This window comes from Phalacrocorax aristotelis, chromosome 2 (genome assembly GCF_949628215.1).
Source record: "Phalacrocorax aristotelis chromosome 2, bGulAri2.1, whole genome shotgun sequence".
NCBI lineage: Eukaryota > Metazoa > Chordata > Aves > Suliformes > Phalacrocoracidae > Phalacrocorax > Phalacrocorax aristotelis.
The window spans coordinates 107,778,249-107,798,183 of record NC_134277.1 but is presented as its reverse complement, the minus strand read 5'-3'; positions in this window follow the sequence as shown (position 1 = coordinate 107,798,183).

Sequence of the window (19,935 nt, the reverse complement as noted above, 5' to 3'; positions counted from 1 at the left end):
ATAGGCGCTGCATCCCTCAGCCTTGCCCCCTCTCTGCCCTATGCCATTGGTATTCTTGTACGTTTCTTCCTTATCTTCCTGGTCCTTGCCTTCCTGACATGGCTTATTGGCTTGGCCCTGGACCCGCTTTGTCACTACAAAATTGTACGGCCATCATGGGGTTGTTGCCCAAACCTGTCTCCTGTCATTGGTCCTGTTCCTCCTTGCTCAGGTACTGCTGAACTGTACCCTTGCTGGTGAAGACATCGGTCCTCCCTGCCTTGCTGTCACCATTGGCTTTTGCTTATGTTTTATCTCATGGAGTAGTCCAACTTTGCTGTTCTCTTGCTTCTGCTTGTTGCTTTTCTTTTTCTTGGGTTTTCTTTATTTATAATTATTATTCAGCAGACAGCTTCTTAGCTGAAGCTAAAAGGTCAATTTATGGAGATTGGGTTCCTGTTATTCCCAATTCAGCAACTTAGTAAAAATCTTATTAGACACTTATTGAATAAAGGATTGCTCAGTGGGGTGCTGATCTGCATTTAGTCTCTTATTAAAGATCAGCATTAGGGAAGGATGGAAGGACTTGCTATTTGTCCATAGAAAAGCAAGTCTCAGGAACATATACATAGTTCAATACTTCTGGCAAAGTCCCCAAGGTCTGGCAGAAGTATAAAAAGACACAAGATGGGTGGGAAAAAACCCTATTGACCCCAAAACCCAAACACACATGGTCATTATAACTTAGGAAACAATGTGCTGCTTTGTGAAAACTTTTGTATTTTAAGGTGGAGGAAAATTGTGTCACAATAGTGGTGATGTCACAAGGATAAGAAATGTTTTCACTTTCAAAGGACAATATGCAAATACTCTGCTTTAGGGTTAAATGCCTGTGAGAGGAACAGATCTTGGATATTCCTGAATGAACAGAATATCCACATGACATCATACAGTGCAAGCAAAATAAATGAGGCTAGCGGGGCACTAACAACATGCTGCTGCTGCTGCTCAGAGAATTCAAGCTAGCTAACATATGCCGTATAGGCATTATGAAACTTAAATTACAGAGATATTCCAGACCACAAGTAATCTGCTCAGCTCCCTGGCTAATGTGCCTTTATAGCTCTGACTGACATTTCTCACTTTGGGATATGCATCACAAGCAAATGCATAAGCAGGGTTAGGCACTAGGTGGTGTGGAAGAGCTAGTTAGTAGAAATGTCTGTGCAGTTGAATGGACTAATATTCGCCTCTTTCTGCAGGTGATGTAGCAGGATTTGTTCTTCATAATAGTTCATCTGGTTCTCCAGATTTGATCAGGTACTTTGATTTAGTTTTCATATTTGTAAATGCACACTGAGGTGGTATTCTAAGTTGTTCTTCTTTCTCCTTTGTCTGGAGTTACAAATATATTCCCATAAGTGAAACCAGCATTTTCATGTTGTTTTATCACTGATGAGCTTCTGTAACCTGACCTTGTAAAATCTGAAATGTTTAGGCATTTTTCCAAAGGAATGTACTTAATCTTAGCCAGTGTTTGGCATTGACAACAGAAGAATTATGTTCTCTTTTTTCTTTTTCTTTTTTTTCTTTTTTCTTTTTCTTTTTTTAATAGCACAAGTGAAAATAAATATGAGAGAAAAAGAAGCCACGTGTTAGTACCTCATCGCATCAAAGTGTTTCAACTATGGTAAATGTACAGCTAGTTTTGCAAATATTAAATATACATGTTGAGTCAAAATTAATTATAAAATAATCTATTCAACTCTATGTTGTTTAAAATCACTCTGCTGAGCTGAAGAACATATATTGTGAATACCAAGTGATCTCACTAAATTAATAATAATATTCTGCTTAAAAAGGAGGCAGTAATGTAAGAATTCAAAAATATGCTTTGTAAATATTATTTACTGTTTTCAGTTTTAACTAGTCTGAAAATTATATGCAGCCACATTCACAATAAACAGCTATTATATTGCACAATGTGTACAAAAAAAGAAAGATAAGTATACTTAGCTATCTCTACTAGATTTCAAGGCCAAAAATATTTTCTCTATTTATCTGATGGTAAAATTGACTTCAGGAGCTTCTCTTAATTTTATTTTTATTTCTAAGAGTAGATGTTCTTTAGTGGGTTGATCTCATAAGTTGTGAAGGTTAATTTTCACTAACTCTTCAAAGGAAGATTTCTCAAAATATATCATTATTTTTATGATTTAGAAATCCATAACAAAAAGTATTACAGATTCAGCCTCTCCTTAGATATCAAGAAGCCAAATTTCCAGCTGCAATGAGCTCGTGTGACTTCTTTAACTGTGTCCTGGTATGAAAAGTGGGTTCCAGTTCCAAACATGTAGAATGTACTGAAAGGATTGAAAAATAATATGATAGTTTAAAATGTCTCACAAATTTAAGGAGTCTTCGCTTGTTAAAAGGAGAATTGGGCTGAATGTCACCTGAACTAGTCACCTATCCCTAATTTAGATCTGTATTATAATGAAGACAACATTAAAGTTATCAACCCTTACAGTTGCTTAGCACTTGCTTGGCATCACAGGCACCACTACTAAAAGAGTCACTGTCTTCACAAGGAGAACTGGGACTTGGCCCAAGGAAAAGGCTTGTGACATAAACCTGGCCACAAAGCTGTGTGAAGTTGCAGCAGTGGCACTCTATCAGTGCATTCACATCCCAATAAAAGAAGCCCATGGATTGCATCAGAGCTCTCAAAGTACTGCCTCAGGCACCGATGCAAACATGTAAGCTAAGTATAAAAAAACCCAGAAGAGTCAGAAGGAAGGAAATGAAAGCAAAGGTGGCAAACGCTGCAATATGTAAATAAGCAAATAAACATCATTCTCTCACCAAACCACAAAATATGCATGGCAAACCAGAAGAATATGACTTCCAAAAACTATTTTTATTTAACTGTGCATACTTATTCCATTTGATGTATCGATACCTCTTTAATTCTCCCCGTTCCCTAATAGTATGGCTGTTAATATGCAGGGTATAAACTACAGTACTTTGTTGTAATTGGCTAATCAATCAAAAGAATTTTCATTTATACCCACACTCTTGTGGTCTAGGGAGGTTATTTTAATTTTCTGCAAATACTTTTAAGCAAACCCCAGGGAAAAATTACATAAAAAGTGCTATAAGCGTCCAGTTTCCTATAGCTATGTGTAGGGTTTATACTCTGCAGTTAAAGACTGTATGTTGATTTTATTGAGCTTTTTGAGTATAATGATTATAAATGTTATATATACCACCATATGGTTTCTACATATGGACGGTCTGCTATTACTGCTGGAAACTGTACTTTGCCTCTTAGTTGTGTTATTTATCTATGTGATCAAAGTTAACTCATTTGCAGTGAGTGTCTCTATATATACATGACTTTGTGCATAACTGCTTCTGTGCTTAACTACTCGTTGTACAGACTAAAGCCTATATGTAATATATAACCAGCAGCAGAATGCAGAAGAAATAAGTAATCTTAAGAAAATTGTTTTAAAAATACTGTGCTATAGTACTATTGTTTTTTTCTTGGTCTTCAATGTGAACAACTACCAGAAAACATAATATTCTTCTCATTAAACAAGTATGATTGAATTGTACCCTACTATCATATATGTAGCACATTTAAGACAGTGGGATAAAGTGAGTTTGCTTTTTCTTAATTAAATATTATGCTTCAATTTCACCCGTTACATTCTCTGAAAAGCCCCTGAAGATACAAGCAAAATTTTTCGCAAGAATCAAGTAAAGCCTGGAACTGGAAAATTAAGCAACCAACAGTATTTGTGATTTAGGAATGGATAATTCACAAAACAATTCCACGGCATGAGGACTGGCAGTTTTGGCAAGTCATACTGAGATACACAGAGGCATTCACACTGAAGAAGTACATCTTTCTGTTTTGTCTTAATTTGGAGCACAGCTAGACACTACTGTAAACAAGTAAGCACTTCTCTCCCCTTTTCTCAATAGAAGGCACCCTGACATTCAGTACAACACAATCTGAGATTATTTCATGATGAACTTCTGTTTCATAACACCAAAAGTACCCAAATCTTATTTTGTTATCTCCTTGTGTAATACTTTTACATAGAACTCTCCTCATACAAAATACCATAAAAATCTCTTTGGCCAAGATAAAAATATCAAATCTTAAAAAGGTAAGCAGCCAACATTTCTCTTAGATATTTGTTTGAACAAAGGTTGTTTTAAAATAATATTTCACACTTATCATTAATACTCAAATGTATTAGAATGTAAACAGAACTACATAAGTGAAATTTCATGTGATAAATTAAATCTTATTACCTAAATTGTTTGCTTTGGATGTTAGCCAACTTGTGTGATGTCTTGGTATGTCATTAAGTTTTCACATGGTATTGGTAAGATAAGAACTAGTCTGATTTTTAGCAGAGCAGTGAGTATGTGAAATCTTCTATATAACATCTTCTCAGTAAAAAATGTACAGAACAGCAAATGAAGGGTAGTATAAATGTGTATCTATGGGCTTAATAATTGTATATACATATATGGGCTTAATGCTGATGAAAATCCAAAACAGTGTGTGTAAAGTGCTTTCTTTTTGGCAATATTTGAAAATGGGATAAAGAAGGTTTAATAAGATCTACTTTTTATACTGTATATATTATTTAATAATGCAGCATGATGCAATGGGAGTCCTTTCAACAATAAAAGAAACTTCCACCAAACTACATTGGAATCATACTTGTAAAGTTTACACTCCTGCTTAAGTTATGAAGATTGTTATTAACTAAAAAAAAAAAAAAGAGTGTATTAAAATCCACCCTGCACAAAACTCACTTGGAGCTAATGAAGTTATGCCATCAGAAGTGTGTGTTGTTTCCATAAGGCTATTCTAAAATTACACACTTGCTTCAAATGCATAAACTAGTGTCAAAGGGGGAAAAAAATGGAGACACATTAACCACTGGCATAACTTCCCTGACATATGTGGAGAATTATGCTCATGTTTTTTTGTAAAATTACTTTAAAAAAGAAACAGTAGATTGTGGAACAGTAACTTGTGGGTTATCTGAGTGGCAGCCAGGACAAACCTGAGGGAGAGAATAATTAAGTATTGTCCTTTTTGTGGCTGCCCTTTCCCCACCATTTGACTTTGTTTAATTTAAAGACAAAGATTTCCCTGGCAGTATCCTTCATTTCACCACTTTTGTTCAAAGTCTCCATCTAGCAAAGATTTAAAAGCACTTAGTATACCTGCACATCCTATTCATTTGCAATGTTTCATTCATTCACTGAGTAAACATGCGCAGACTGGAGATTAATTTTTTCCAGAAAACCTAAAGTTAGTACTTAAATACAGTTCAAAAAAGTAATTTAAGAGGTGTAGCATTGGATGGTGTCTGTAGGTGCATACCATCTGTTTCATCATCGCCACTAATTTAACCAAATTTACTTTTGGTCACTCAACTGCAATCAGTTTTCATCCTTATTTTTTTTTTCCTGTTAATTGTAATTTTTAATCTCACAACATAGATACCATCATTTGGATAAAGTAATAAAACCAAATACTCATAGGTGTTAGACCTACTCAAATATGTAGGTCTACATCAATAGCCTAGGCAACAACATCAGCGAAATCTGTTTCTTACAGTACATTCAACATCTTTAATGTCATTCAACATTCACTACATTCAACATCTTAAAAATGTCTCATTCAGATATAATAGCTTATTTGCAGCATCTATTTTATTTGATGGCTAAGTAAATCAAATATAACTCTGAAATGAAATGCCAGGGCTGTTAAATTTCTAACACTTGCTCTGGCAGAGCGATGTGCAACTGTTTAGCACTGGCAATAGTTTTGAACAGCCTGTGCTATAGTTCCCCTAGCAAAGTTGGAGTAATACGTAAGCAGCTAAAAGTCTAGACCTAGACTGCCAGCCTATTAAATAAACTAATAATACCGGTTCTTTTTCTACCAAAAACCTTAAGAAACCTGATGCAATAACTGATGCATAAACCAGCCTGACTTCAGGGCATCTGGAGCATAGCCTTCAGGGGATACTTGTTCCACTTTCATAGCAAGGGAACACACGTACAAAGGCCCTCAGTTCTGGGCACGGTCAAGAACATGCCACAGGATTGCACAATCTCCTTTCTAAATATATCTTGGTACTGAAGAATTAGTCTTTTAAAGTAATTCCACTGACATCCCTTCTACCCAGGGGGAAAAAAAAGTAAAAACCCCCCAATGGATCTTCACTTGCTGCTGCACAGGAAAGCAGGGTGTATTTCTTAAAGATTGTTGTCTGCTACTGCCGCTGCACAGAGGAGCTGGGCTGCTCCATCACGAGGGACTGAGCTGTCCTAGCAAGACTTGTCAGGCAAACTTGGCCCATACCTAAATTTGAAATTCTTTGTTCTACATCTCTCAGGTAAGGATGGAATTGGGATTAAAGCAGACTGAAGACCCACAGTGGCTTCAATCCTCAAAAACTTTATTCTGTCCAGAGCACAAAATAAAATGCAGAACATCTGTCTGTCATGTAAAGCTGATACCCTTTAGTAACTGACATGTGTGATGAAATCTCAACGGAAGTGCACAGGCACTGTGTGGCATTATTCAATCCCTGAAGTAAAAAGGTTTTTAATAAAAGGAGAGCAAGCCCCTGCAGTCATACATGAGCAGTTATAGCAAAACACTGGCCTACAGGAGGCCTTTTGTGTTTCTTTCAGGTTTAGTTTTGATTCATTTTCTACATATAAACACACTTACCTGCTTTCAACTTTATGCTTAACTTAGAGCAGAGAAATACCAGGAACAGGGAAAAGCCTTGTAGAGTATGTCAAGCTGATTTACTGCAAATCAACTGAACAAATTGAAAATAACTCATTTTCATGTCTTTCAGGGAATGTTTGTCTAATCTCATAAATAAGGATTACATATTTTTTTTAATTCACCAGTAAGTACAAATAAATGTGGCATATTAGTCTAAAATTTAGAGATTGAATACAGCATCAACCCAAGATAATATTCCCTGCAGCTTTTAGATACAGAAACACACCTCTGCATGGTAACCAAATTAGCTCTCAGGAGTCTCTAGGTAAGCAAGGAAGGTATGACTACTCACAACACATGCTCCCTCATTTATTTTTAGCTTGAACAGTTCTGGCCCAGAGAAGATATTAAATGAACAGTCTGGTTTGGGTTTTTTTTGCTTACTGAACTCCTCCTCAGAAGAACTAGAAGACAAGAAGAAATTTGAGAAGGAAGAACAATTGTCAGTCATAGAAAAATTCTTGGGGGTCAGGGCTTGTTGGGGTGTTGGAAACTCTGTGGATCTTCAGGTGCAATCTTCACCATGATACTAATCAGCTAGTTGAAAATTTGCTAAATATCCTACTTTGACAAATAACCATAGAATAAGTGAATTTGAGTTTTTTTTGGTCTGGTTTTGAGCATGAATATTAAGTTTACCTTAGCAAGAACTCTATTTTTTATAATCTCTTTTTAGTAAGGAACAGGCATCTTATAAATAAGCATGTGCAAGAGCAAGGAATCTTAATAAGCACTGCCCTATCATCTTAATACATCACCTCCTGGGAGCAGCTCATTTCAGACTTCATGTCTTCCTTCCCCTAAGGGAGAAAGTCCATTTCTAACAAGTCCCTTGCACTTGATTTTTTTGGGGGTAACTGTAAAAGTGTCACATGCTTCAGAGCTGTGTCTGACATCTATTGCCACCTTTGTATTATGTGTCTGTGTCTTATCCATTTTCAAGCATTGCTACATCCCAAAGCAGAATGTGGCAGTGATGCGACTTTTTGCTTCTGCTACCAATTAATCTGCCATCTCTTTTTTTTTTTTTTTTTTGTCTTCAGGTCTTTTGGTTCCTATGAGCATGCAGTATCTATGCCACATAGGGTTGTTAACAGATTCCTGGTTATTACCCGTAGGAACTCAGTACCTACTCTCTTCTTAGGTCTTTTTCAAAATTAACTTATTTCTCTCAGAATTATTATAAAGATCCAGAACTGTAGATTATTTTATTCAGCTTCTCTTTTCTTAGCACATGTCTCCTCTAGAACTTAGAAGATTTTTTTTTAAGATAAATGTACCACTTGCAATAAAGGAAGAAATAATCTTAAATAAAATTCACGCATAAATCTTGTTCACTGAAACTGTTCCCCATCTTTTTAATCTAATATTTTGGGACATCTACAGTAAGTAGGGTTTACTTCATTTATTATTCTAAAGAAAGATACAGAAGTACAATTACACACCAACTCTGTACAGGGGTCAATACTCATACACCTTGCATTGCATTTTGCACAGTAGGGAAGGACACAGTGTACCAATTAAGAAGGTACAGAATCTGGAAAAAAAAAAAAGCAATCTCTTTATTTTTCTTTCTTTATAATTGCCAGGGTCACCCTATGCTATGAGAGATGTCCTACTGCACAAGAACATAAGTTTTGTTCAAAGAAAAACCAAAGGCAAACTTTTCAAAAGATAGCCAGTTAAATTTGCAAGTCACTGAGGTAAAAAAAAAAGGAAAGAGAGGAACCTTAGATGTGATGCTTCTATGTGCAAAAGAGGAAAACACCAAGCCATTAAATCATTATTTTCTTCCTACACTAAGGAACACATTAAGCCTAAAAATGTTGACACATATTCCACTTCACTGTTTCTCTCAATACTAAACCTAAGATCATTAACATATAGGCTTGTTAATCTAAGGCAATAGAGTGTGTCATAGAGGAAGACCTGAGAGACCACAGTTATGTATGATCTTCAGTTAAAAAAAAAAAAAAAAAAGCCTTTTCTTATTTAAAACAAATGTAATAAAATTGATATATTTTCATATTGAAAACGTTCAAGGAAGAAGGAAGAGGAATAAGAAGCATTTGTCATGCTGTTTGATCAAACCAACCTTTTTAATGCAAGCTTCAAATATACAGACGGGGGAGCCCATGCTTTAAACACAGAATGACTACAAAGTAGTGCATCAGTTTGTAGATCTTATACTATATAATAGGGGAAAAAACCCCATACAGACATAATATATGGTATTTCTAATCAGTCAACTACTTCAAAGAATGTAGCTCGTGTAAGAAATACAGTATCTGAAGAGTAATCTCATGCCCATTCAAAATTATTTCAATAGTTTTATGTCTGCCTGGGCAATGATAGTTGTGATACTCTGACCTCTAAATTACTGATTTTTTACCCTGAATTCTTCAATCTCATCCTGGATATCTGGCAGTATTTTAAAAATTTCTTAAACTACCATCTTTCACAGTTTGGAAAGAGTTTACTATATGGCACTTTATCTTCTTCCGCTTAGAATTATCATTCTGAACTAAAACCCTTTGCATACTCTTTTTCTGATGGTCTGTAAATTCATTGCCTCACTAACACAGGTTTTTTCTGAGCAGTCATATTAATCACAGTCTACAAAGGGACAGTCTTTTGGTGATTAGATTTTCTCTCTAATCTCCATGTAGCAAACATTTTTATTACTTATTCATTTATCTATTTTTGCAATAAAACATTACAAAAAGTGTATGAATTGAATCCTATTCCTCCACTGCACACATCTTTCCCCCCACAGAGACTTCTAAGACCTTCTGCCCGTCAAGAGGCACATTTAGGGGGGGGTGGGGTTTGTTTGTTTTTTTGTGGTTTGTTTTTTTTTTTCGAACCATTCAATCTTCAGTAAACAATCATCTCTTTGCCCTTATTTTTGGGAGCCCCAGTGTGATTTCATAACCACTCTTCGCAAAGGGTCCTCATTACCAGTTATCTGCAGGGGCAAAACTGATTCCAGACTGTAAACAGGACAGTACTTTAGCTTCATTCTTAATATGAAATAATGAAGGTTTTAAAACCTTCTTGTCCTGTTTTATGTCAGATATTCAGATACAATTTTGAAGTGTCTTGACAAAATTAGTTGTAATATTTATTGATAGCCAGTTGCAGTAAACACCAGTTCTAACATTACTAGGCTGCATATTGTTTGTTTGAACATAATTTATGTAAAGAACATGGATATTTTCTGACCTTATGAATACAGAATTTATTTTAACAAAAATTGCCAAAGACCATTAAGGAAATGTTTTATAAGCCTAAACATATATTCTCAAACTCTGAAGACTATATTATATAGATTATTTGGTGAGGCTAAAATTAGCTTCTTCACTCAAAATATGAGTAAATGACAGAGATGTTACTGGAGGAATCTGTGAAATACTTGACATTTTGATTCTTTCTTTCATTCTAAAAGAGCTAATCATTACACAGATCACAATGCAAATATTCCTTATAAAGTCAAAATATCCATGTATCAATACAGTACTAATATAAGTGATAGAAAGAATACAGTATTAATATAAGTTATTGTAAATAAAAGTGAATGGAATTAAAAAAAACAACAACCAATAATATAAATCAAAACCCCCTCATGTGGCCACTCCTTTTTTTAAGCTGGTGGAGGAAGTGGCAGCTGCAGGCCATCTTGGGCTTAGTGACCATGATATGATTGAGTTCTCAATTCTTGGTGAAGTAAGAAGCAGGGGTCAGCAGAACCACTACCATGGACTTCTGGAGGGCAGACTTTGGCCTGTTCAGGGCCTTCTTTGCCTCAGTCTTTAACAGGAAGACCAGTTATCCCCAGGGTATTCAGCCCCCTGAGCTGGAAGGCAGGGATGGATGGCAGAATAAACCCCGCATAATCCAAGAAGAAGCAGTTTACAACCTGCTGAGCCACCTGGACACTCACAAATCTATGGGGCTGGATGAGCTCCACCCAAGAGTACTGAGGGAGCTGGCAGAAGAGCTTGCCAAACCACTCTCATCATTTATCAGCTGTCCTGGTTTACAGGAGAGGTCCCAAACAACTGGAGGCTTGCCAATGTGAAGTCCATCTACAAGAAGGGCCAGAAGGAGGATCTGGGGAACTAGAGGCCTGTCAGCCTGACCTTGGTACCTGGGAAGGTTATGGAGTGGTTCGTCTTGAGTGAGCTCACCAGGCGTGTACAGGACAACCAGGGTATGAGGCCCAGTCAGCATGGCTTCATGAAAGGCAGGTCCTGTCTGACCAACCTGATCTCCTAAGATGAGGTGACCCACCTAGTGGATGAGGGAAAGGCTGTGGACGTTTTCTACCTGGACTTCAGCAAAGCCTTTGACACTGTCTCCCACAGTATCCTTCTAGAGAAGCTAGCGGCTCACGGCTTAGACAGGTGTACTCTTCGCTGGGTAAACGCTGGCTGGATGGCCAAGCCCAGGCAGTTGTGAACAGAGCAGCCAGCCACAAACAGTGTTCCCAAGGGCTCAGTTTTGGGGCCAGTCTTGTTTAATATCTTTATCAATGATCTGGATGAGGGGATCGAGTGCACCCTCAGTAAGTTTGCAGATGACACCAAGTTGGGTGGAAGTGCTGATCTGCTTGAGGGTAGGAAAGCTCTGCAGAGGGACCTGGACAAGCTGGATCTAAGGGCTGATGTCAACTGTATGTGATCGAACAAGGCCAACTGCCAGGTTCTGCACTTTGGTCACAACACCCCATGCAACATTACAGGGGAAGAGTGGCTGGAACACTGCCCAGTGGAGAAGGACCTGGGATCAGTATTGGGCCCAATGTTATTCAACATTTTTACAAGTGACCTGGATAATGGCATCAAGTGTAGCCTGATGAAGTTTGCAGATGACACCAAATTGAGTGGGGAAGTAGAAGCTCCAGAAGGGAGAGCTGCTCTGCAGGAAGATCTGCATAGGCTGGAAGAGTGGGCCAGCAAGAACCTTAGGAAGTTCAACAAGGAGAAGTGTAAGGTCATGCACCTGGGAAAACATAATCCGGGAGTGCAGCACAGACTGTGATCCACCTGGCTAGAAAGCATCTCTGTGGAAAGGGACCTGGGGGTCCTGGTGGACAGGAAGCTCAACGTGATTGAACAGTGTGTTGCTGTGGCCAAAGGGCCAATAGGATGCTCCCGCATGGCTTTCAGGCTGGAAGGAGGAGAAGAAACTACATTCACATGGAGAAGGGTGCCCTGGCTGCATCAACAAGGGCATCGCCAGCAGAGATAAAGGAGTCATTATCCCACTCTACTCAGCACTTGTCAGGCCACACCTGGAGTACTGTGTACAGTTCTGGTCCCCTCTATACAAAAAGGATGTGCATAGCCTGGAAGGGGTCCAGAGAAGGGCCACCAAGATGATCAAAGGACTGGGAAGCCTGCCATAAAAAGATAGGTTGGGAGAGCTGGGTTTGATCAACCTTGAGAAAAGGAGGCTCAGAGGGGATCTCATCACCATGTACCAGTACTTAAGGGGCAGCTACACAGAAGATGGAGACTCCCTTTTTACAAGGAGTCCCATGGAGAGGACAAGGGGGAATAGACACAAGTTGCTCTTGGGGAGATTCCAACTGGACACGAGAAGGAAATTTTTCACAGTGAAACCAGTCAACCATTGGAATAATGTCCCCAGGGAAGTGGTTGACTTGGCCATGTGGGACACTTTCAAGACTCGTCTGGACAGGGTGCTGGGCCTTCTTGTTTAGACTGTGCTCTTCCTAGAAAGGTTGGACTAGATGATCCCTGAGATCCCTTTCATCCTGTGATTCTGTGATTCTGTGATTCTGGGGGTGTTGGTCGACAGCTGGCTGAACATGAGCCAGAAGTGTGCCCAGGTGGCCAAGAAGGCCAACAGCATCCTGGCTTGTATCAGGAATAATGTGGCCAGCAGGGGTACGGAAGTGATTGTTCCCCTATACTCAGCACTGGTGAGGCAACACCTTGAATATTGTGTTGATTTTTGGGCCCCTCAGTACAAGAAGGACATTGAGTTGCTGGAGCTTGTCCAGAGAAGGGAAATGAAGCTGGTGAAGGGTCTAGAGAACAAGGCTTATCAGGAGAGGTTGAGGGAACTGGGGTTGTTTAGCCCACAGAAGAGGAGGCTGAGGGAAGACCTTATATCTCTCTACAACTACCTGAAAGAAGATTGTAATGAGGTTGGTGTTGGTCTCTTCTCCCTAGTTAGAAGCAATAGGACGAGAGGAAATGGCTTCATACTGTGTCAGGGGAGGTTTAGATTGGATATTAGGAAAAAATTTCTTCACTGAAAGAGTGGTCAGGCACTGGAACAGGCTGCCCAGAGAGGTGGTGGAGTCACCATCCCTGGAGGTGTTCAAAGAACTTGTAGATGTAGCACTTCAGGACATGGTTTAAGGGGCATGGTAGTGTTGGGTTGACAGTTGGACTTGATCCTAGAGGTCTTTTCCAACCTTAATGATTCTATGATTCACTGAAAATGGTTTTTGAACTGTCAAAATAATAAAAATATCAACCACGGTATTGTTCAGCTAAACCAAAATCACACTCTTTTTATATAGTCATTCTAACATGATATTCTCTCATTGAAGAAACAAAATATTTCCAAGGGCTAGAGAATGAATTTCATCCCAATATATAATGATCTTTTTGTCTTGGGCAAAACTCATCCTAACAGTTTTAGTGGTGTAATATTTCTTGGGGAGAAATCCAATAACAGGAAAACCAAGTTATTCAGTTATGAAAGCTGTCTGTCTGGAGACATGCTATTAAACAACACTTGAGCTTTCTGTTTACTTTGATGGTATTTATAGTTATGGTTATGTATTTGTGGTTTGCTCTTGCTAAATATTTCTCAAATGTAGTTGCTATAATAGACAGCACAAATCATCATAGCTTCAGCTGTATTGTTTTTCTAAGAAAGAAGGAGAGGCAGTGGAGGACTTTTGTTGCTGTTCACTTTGCTTTTACATCTTATTATTCAGTGTCCTGTTGCTTTATAAATAATGCATTTATATTACTTTTTATAAAGGTATATGTATTCCCTATTATTACAGTACCTGAATATCCTGTACATGAATGCTTTTATGCTCTTAGATCCCTTTGAGATGGAAAATAAATGTAATCCTGTTGTAGAGCTGTAGGGCCTAGTGTGCAGTGGGAAGTCTACTGTTTTTTAAAAGCAGCCTGACAGCTAACCTCAAAACTATCCTGTCCGACTTCTGGTATTGCAAGCACGCAAATGGATTCAAGGACTGGTTAAAGTGCCATCCAGACCATGCAAGAATCTATATGTCCATGAACTAGGTAGGACACATGGCACAGCAGGCAGGTGACAAAAGTCTTGAAGAAGAGAACATTACTATTCTGGTCATTCATAAAGGCATAGACATAACTCAGTAGATCAGGTGAGAGTCAAGGACCACCAGTGATCAGTGGCAGACCAGGGAAATAATTTCAGACCTCCCTAATGCAGGCTGACATTAAGTCATTCTCGTTATTCCTCTTGTAAACTGCCAATAGCTGAGTCTACAGAGCTTGTGTGGAATTCAAATTTCTTAAGATTTTAGTTAAGCTACTCAACTCAACACTACTATATTTTTATCAAGCTAATTCAAATAATACAAATAATACAAATATATGCACATAAAAAAGAATCCAATGCTTGAAACGGTCTTGCTTTGTTCAAAAACACAGTCTTAAAATCAATCAATCATGTTCTTCTCACCTCTGAAATGACAAAATTAAAAACATAGGCTACAAAATAAATTGTCCAAATCACAGATAACCACTTATGACACCCCTGACCTTTAAGCTGTTATTGCCTGAAATGGAACTTCCTGTTTGCAAGCATAACCATAGCGGTAAATCACCCTTTTGAAAAGCTCTTACAACAGATGAATAGGACAAGGTAAAACAAAAGCAGGTGTAACTATGGTAGGATTAGTAGCCAGTACAAAAAATACATGTTGTACCATGTTTCACTGCTGCCCACCCCTGAATACTAATAAAGGAATTAAGAATTTTGCCCATATTTTTCAGTGACAGAGTGGGAAGATATATTTTACAGCTCTGGGGCTGCTCACTGGTGAAAATTGTCTTAGTCCAGAGACTCCAAGACACACAGCTTCTGACATGGACACCTCTGAAGACTGCTCAGCTCCCTGAATGGATGAATCCATACAAAATGGAAATAAAAAACCTCATAAAGCCTGCTGGTCTAAGAGTCTGGATGCCTTTGTCTACACGTAGACTAAGCATTTGGTGTACCTAAACACTAGGGAAGACCAGAATTTTCCTATATTCCTCCAAGAGTACCCTCCATCATCACCTCCTCCTCATCCAGATTTCAACACAGAATGATGCCTCCTAGGGACAGGATCTCTCTTACTCTCCACGGCCAGGTAAATTGAAGAAAAAAAGAACTGGGTTGGGAGAGAAGGAGAGTCCCATATCTGCTCACAAACTTCGTTAAACCCCAGTTTCCAGGATTGTTGTCTAAATGTTATAACATTACAGCAAAACATTGTGGCTTTCCAAAATTTTGTTTCTTTTATATCACAGAATCACAGAATGTTAGCAGTTGGAAGGGACCTTTGGAGACCACCTTGTCCAACCCCATTGCTTGAGCAGGGACACCTAGAGCAGGGGGCACAGGAGCACGTCCAGAGAGGTTTTGAATGTCTCCATGGAAGGAGACTCCTCAAACTCCCTGGGCAGCCTGTTCCACTGCTCTGTCACCATAACAGGAAATAAGTTTTTTGCTTATGTTTAGCTGGAACTTACTATCTTCCAACTTGTGCCCATTGCCCCTTGTCCTGTCACTGGGCACTAATGAAAAGAGTCAAGTCCCATCGTCCTGACACCCACCCTTTAGATATTTATAGGTATTGATGACATCCCCCCTCAGTCTTCTCCAGGCTGAACAAACCCAAGACTCTCAGCCTTTCCTCATAAGGGAGACGCTCATGTCCCCTGATCATCTTGGTAGCTCTCCGTTGGACTTGCTCAAGCAGTTCCATGTCCTTCTTAAACTGGGGGGCCCAAAACTGGACACACTACTCCAAAGGTGGCCTCACTAGGGCACAGTAGAGGGGGAGGATAACTCTCTCAATCTGTTGGCCACACTCCTTTTAATGCAGTCCAGGATATTGTTGGCCTTCTTGGCCACAAGGGCACGTTGCTGGCTCATGGTCAATTTGTTGTCCACCAGCACTACCAGGTCCTTCTCAACAGAGCTGCTTTCCAGCAGGTCAGCCCCCAGTCTGTACCGGTGCATGGGGTTGTTCCTCCCCAGGTGCAGGACCTTGCACTTGCTCTTGTTGATTTTCATTATATTCCCTTTAGCCCAGCTCTCCAGCCTGTCCATGTCTCATTGGATGGCATCACAGCCTTCTGGTGTATCAGCCACTCCTCCCAGCTTGGTATCATCAGCAAACTTGCTGAGGTTACACTCTATCCCATCATCCAGGTCATTGATGAATATATTAAAAAGGACGGGACCCACCACAGACCCCTGGGGAACACCGCTAGTGACAGGCCTCCACCCAGACTCTGCTCCATTGATCACGACCCTCTGAGTTCTGCTATTGAGCTAGTTCTCAATCCATCCCACTGTCCTCTCATCCAACCCACACTTCCTTAGCTTGCCTGTGACGATGCTATGGGAGACAGTGTGAAATGCCTTACTAAAGTCAAGATAGACAACATCCACTGCTCTCCCTTCATCGACCCAGCCAGTCACACCATCATAGAAGGCTCTCATGTTGGTCAAGCATGATCTTGCCTTGGTGAATCCATGCTGACTACTTCTGATAACCTTCTTGTCCTCTACATGCCTGGAGATAACCTCCAGGATGAACTGCTCCATTACCTTTCTGGGGATGGAGGTGAGGCTGACTGGCCTATAGTTTCCTGTGTCCCCTTTCTTGCCCTTTTTGAAGACTGGAGTGACATTTGTTTTCCTCCAGTCCTCGGGCACCTCTCTTGTCCTCCATGACCTTTCAGAGATGATGGAGAGTGGCTCAGCAAGAATATCCAACAGCTCCCTCAGCATTCATGGTTGCATTACATGGGGGCCCATGGAATTCTGAGGGCCCAGTTAGCATAGGTGATCTCTGACCCAATCCTTCTCAACCAAGTGGAAGTCTTCTTTTCTTCAGATATTTTTTCTCTCTTCACTGGGGGCTGAGATGCCTGAGGTCCAGCCTTAACAGCAAAGACCGAGGCAAAGAAGGCATTCAGTAGCTCCGCCTTCTCGGCATCCTGCGTCGCCAGGGCCCCTTCCCTATTCAGGAGTGGGCCCACTCTGTCCCCAGTCTTCCCTTTACTGCTGATGTACTTAAAGAAGCCCTTGTTATCTTTGACATCCCTCACCAGATTTAATTCCAAGCGGGCCTTGGCCTTCCTCGTCGCATCTCTGCCTACCCTGACAACATTCCCATATTCCTCCCAAGTGACCAGTCCCTTTTCCCACATACTGTGAACCTCCCTCTTCCATTTGGTTTCTCCAGAAGCTCTTTGGCTCATCCATGCGGGTTTCCTGGCTTCTCTGCCTGACTTCTTCCTCCTGGGGATGCACCGATCTTGAGCTTGGAGGAAGTGGTCCCTGAATATTGACCAGCTCTCTTGGACCCCCCTGCTTTCCAGAGCCCTAGCCCATGGGATTCCTCCTAGCAAGTCTTTGAAGAGGCCAAAGTTGGCCCTCTTGAAGTCCAAGGTTGTAACCCAACTCATAGCCCTGCTTCTACCTTGCAGTATCCTAAACTCCACCATCTCATGGTCACTGCAGCCAAGGCTACACCCAACTCTCACATCCTCAACCTGCCCTTCCTTGTTTGTTAGCGTAAGGTCAAGCAGCACATCTCACCTCATTGGTTCCTCCACCACCTGCATCAAAAAGTTGTCTTCGATGATCTGCAGGAACCTTCTGGATCGTGCATGGCTCACTGTGTTGCTTTTCCAGCAAATATCAGGGAGGTGGAAGTCCCCCATGAGGACCAGGGCCTGTGATTGTGAGGCTACTTCCAGCTGTCTGTAGAAGGCTTCATCAACTTCCTCATCCTGATCAGGTGGCTTATAGCAAATTCCCACAACAGCATCACCCATATTTGGCTGTCCCTTAATTTTTACCCACAAGCTCTCAACCTGTTCTCCTTCCACTCCAAGGCAGAGCTTGATAGATTCCAGTTGCTCCCTCACATAAAGAGCAGCTCCCCCACCTCTCCTTGCTGGCCTGTCTTTCCTGACAAGCTGTAACCATCCATGACCACATTCCAGTCATGCGAGCTATCCCACCATGTCTCTGTGATTGCAATGAGATCATGGACCTGTGACCGCACACAGACCTCTAGTTCCTCCTGTTTATTCCCCATGCTGCATGCATTTGTGTACAGGTATTTCAGAAAGGTGCTTGAGCACACAGGTTTCCCCAGAGGGGTGTACGAGGACCCACTATAGCCATGCACACACTTTAGGTAGTTGGTCTCCTGGTTGCCAACGCATGAGGCCACTACAGCACCTTTATCACTGCTCAGGTTGTCCTGTCTTATTTCCCCATTGTGCGTGATGGCATTAGCATTGCCAGTTTGTCCCCCTCCCCCCAAGTTCCTCAGTTTAAAGCCCTCCTCACCAAGTTTGCCAGCCTGCTGCCAAAGATTCCCTTGCCCCTTCCAGAGAGGTGGAGTCCATCCCCCCCTAGCAGCCTATGGTTGTTGAAGATAGTTCCGTTGTCATAAAAGCCAAAACCCTCACATTGACACCAGCTACGTAACCAGGAGTTGATTCGTCATCATCATAACAAAAGACATAAGTGTCATCCCCTATATATTTGGAGAATATTTTCCCTATTACTTTGTATCTGATTATTTATTTTTTTCTCTCTGAATGATTAAAATACTTTTAAATTAAGTATGCCTTCTGTGAGCAGTTGATAATATGATAAAAAAGGGCTTATCTCAGAAACATCTGAGCACAAGTGACAGTGAAAATAGGCATTGATAATTTGAAACATGAAAGCTCTTCTGAGGTTCTAGCCACAAAACAGCTAGCTAAATCACATTTCAACTGAAATTTTCTTTCCAAATAAACTGAAGGGTTAGAGGAGGCAGGTAAGAGGCCTTCTCAAAAGCTGCAATGCACTCATTTGCCTTGTGTTGAACTTAATTACCTTGACACTCTGCGTCAATAGCAGGATGGATCCCCTGGTTGGTAGCATATTCCTCCTTTACCACATAACATTTCTGAGTAAGAGACTGGCTCTACACATTGCCAGGCTGGTGTAGCAAGGTGGTCAAAAAGGGATTTGAATCCAGATTTAGTATATGCTCAGGACTGGTCCTCATATGCTAGAAATAGGCTTTCCAGGTGGGAGACACTGATGGTTGAGTTTCTGATCTGCGGCTGTAAAGGGAATTGAGGGGAGGGGAGTGTTGACTCCTGCAGCCACAGAATGCTGCCACTCCGCTTTCCTCTCTACTCTTGGGGTGCTGATCTTTGGGGCATACTTCATGGGCCTGTGGGTGCCTGGCCTCCCAAGTCACCACAAAAGGCCAAAGTCATCACAAAGGAGGACGGCCAGAAGTGCAGCCCAGTGCAGTATATGGCAACAAAACATGTGCCATGGAGGAACTGCATATTTCTACTCAACGTATGGTTTTTAATGTTCAAAGTTTCAAGCATCAAGGTACCAATATGCAAATAACCATAAAAACATTAACCTAAAAATGTTTAATGAGAAATTTCTGTCTCTGCTCTCCACTAGATAACTCAATTTCCCATTATTCTGAGTTAATTTGTCACCCCTAAAATATTTAATTTTTCACTCCTAGTCTTCAGTAAATAAATATAAAAATAAACATTAAATTTATTTGTTTATTTTAATTCTTGGTAAACTTTTAGGCATTTTTAACAACCATTTCAGTGGAAGTGTAAATCACAGAATCATGGAATGGTAGGGGTTGGTAGGCACCTCTGGAGATCATCTTGTCCAACCCCCCTGCTTGAGCAGGTGCCTCTAGAGCAGGGGGCACAGGAACGTGTCCAGGCAGGTTTTGAATATCTCCAGGGAAGAAGACTCCACAACCTCCCTGGGCAGCCTGTGCCACTGCTCTGGCA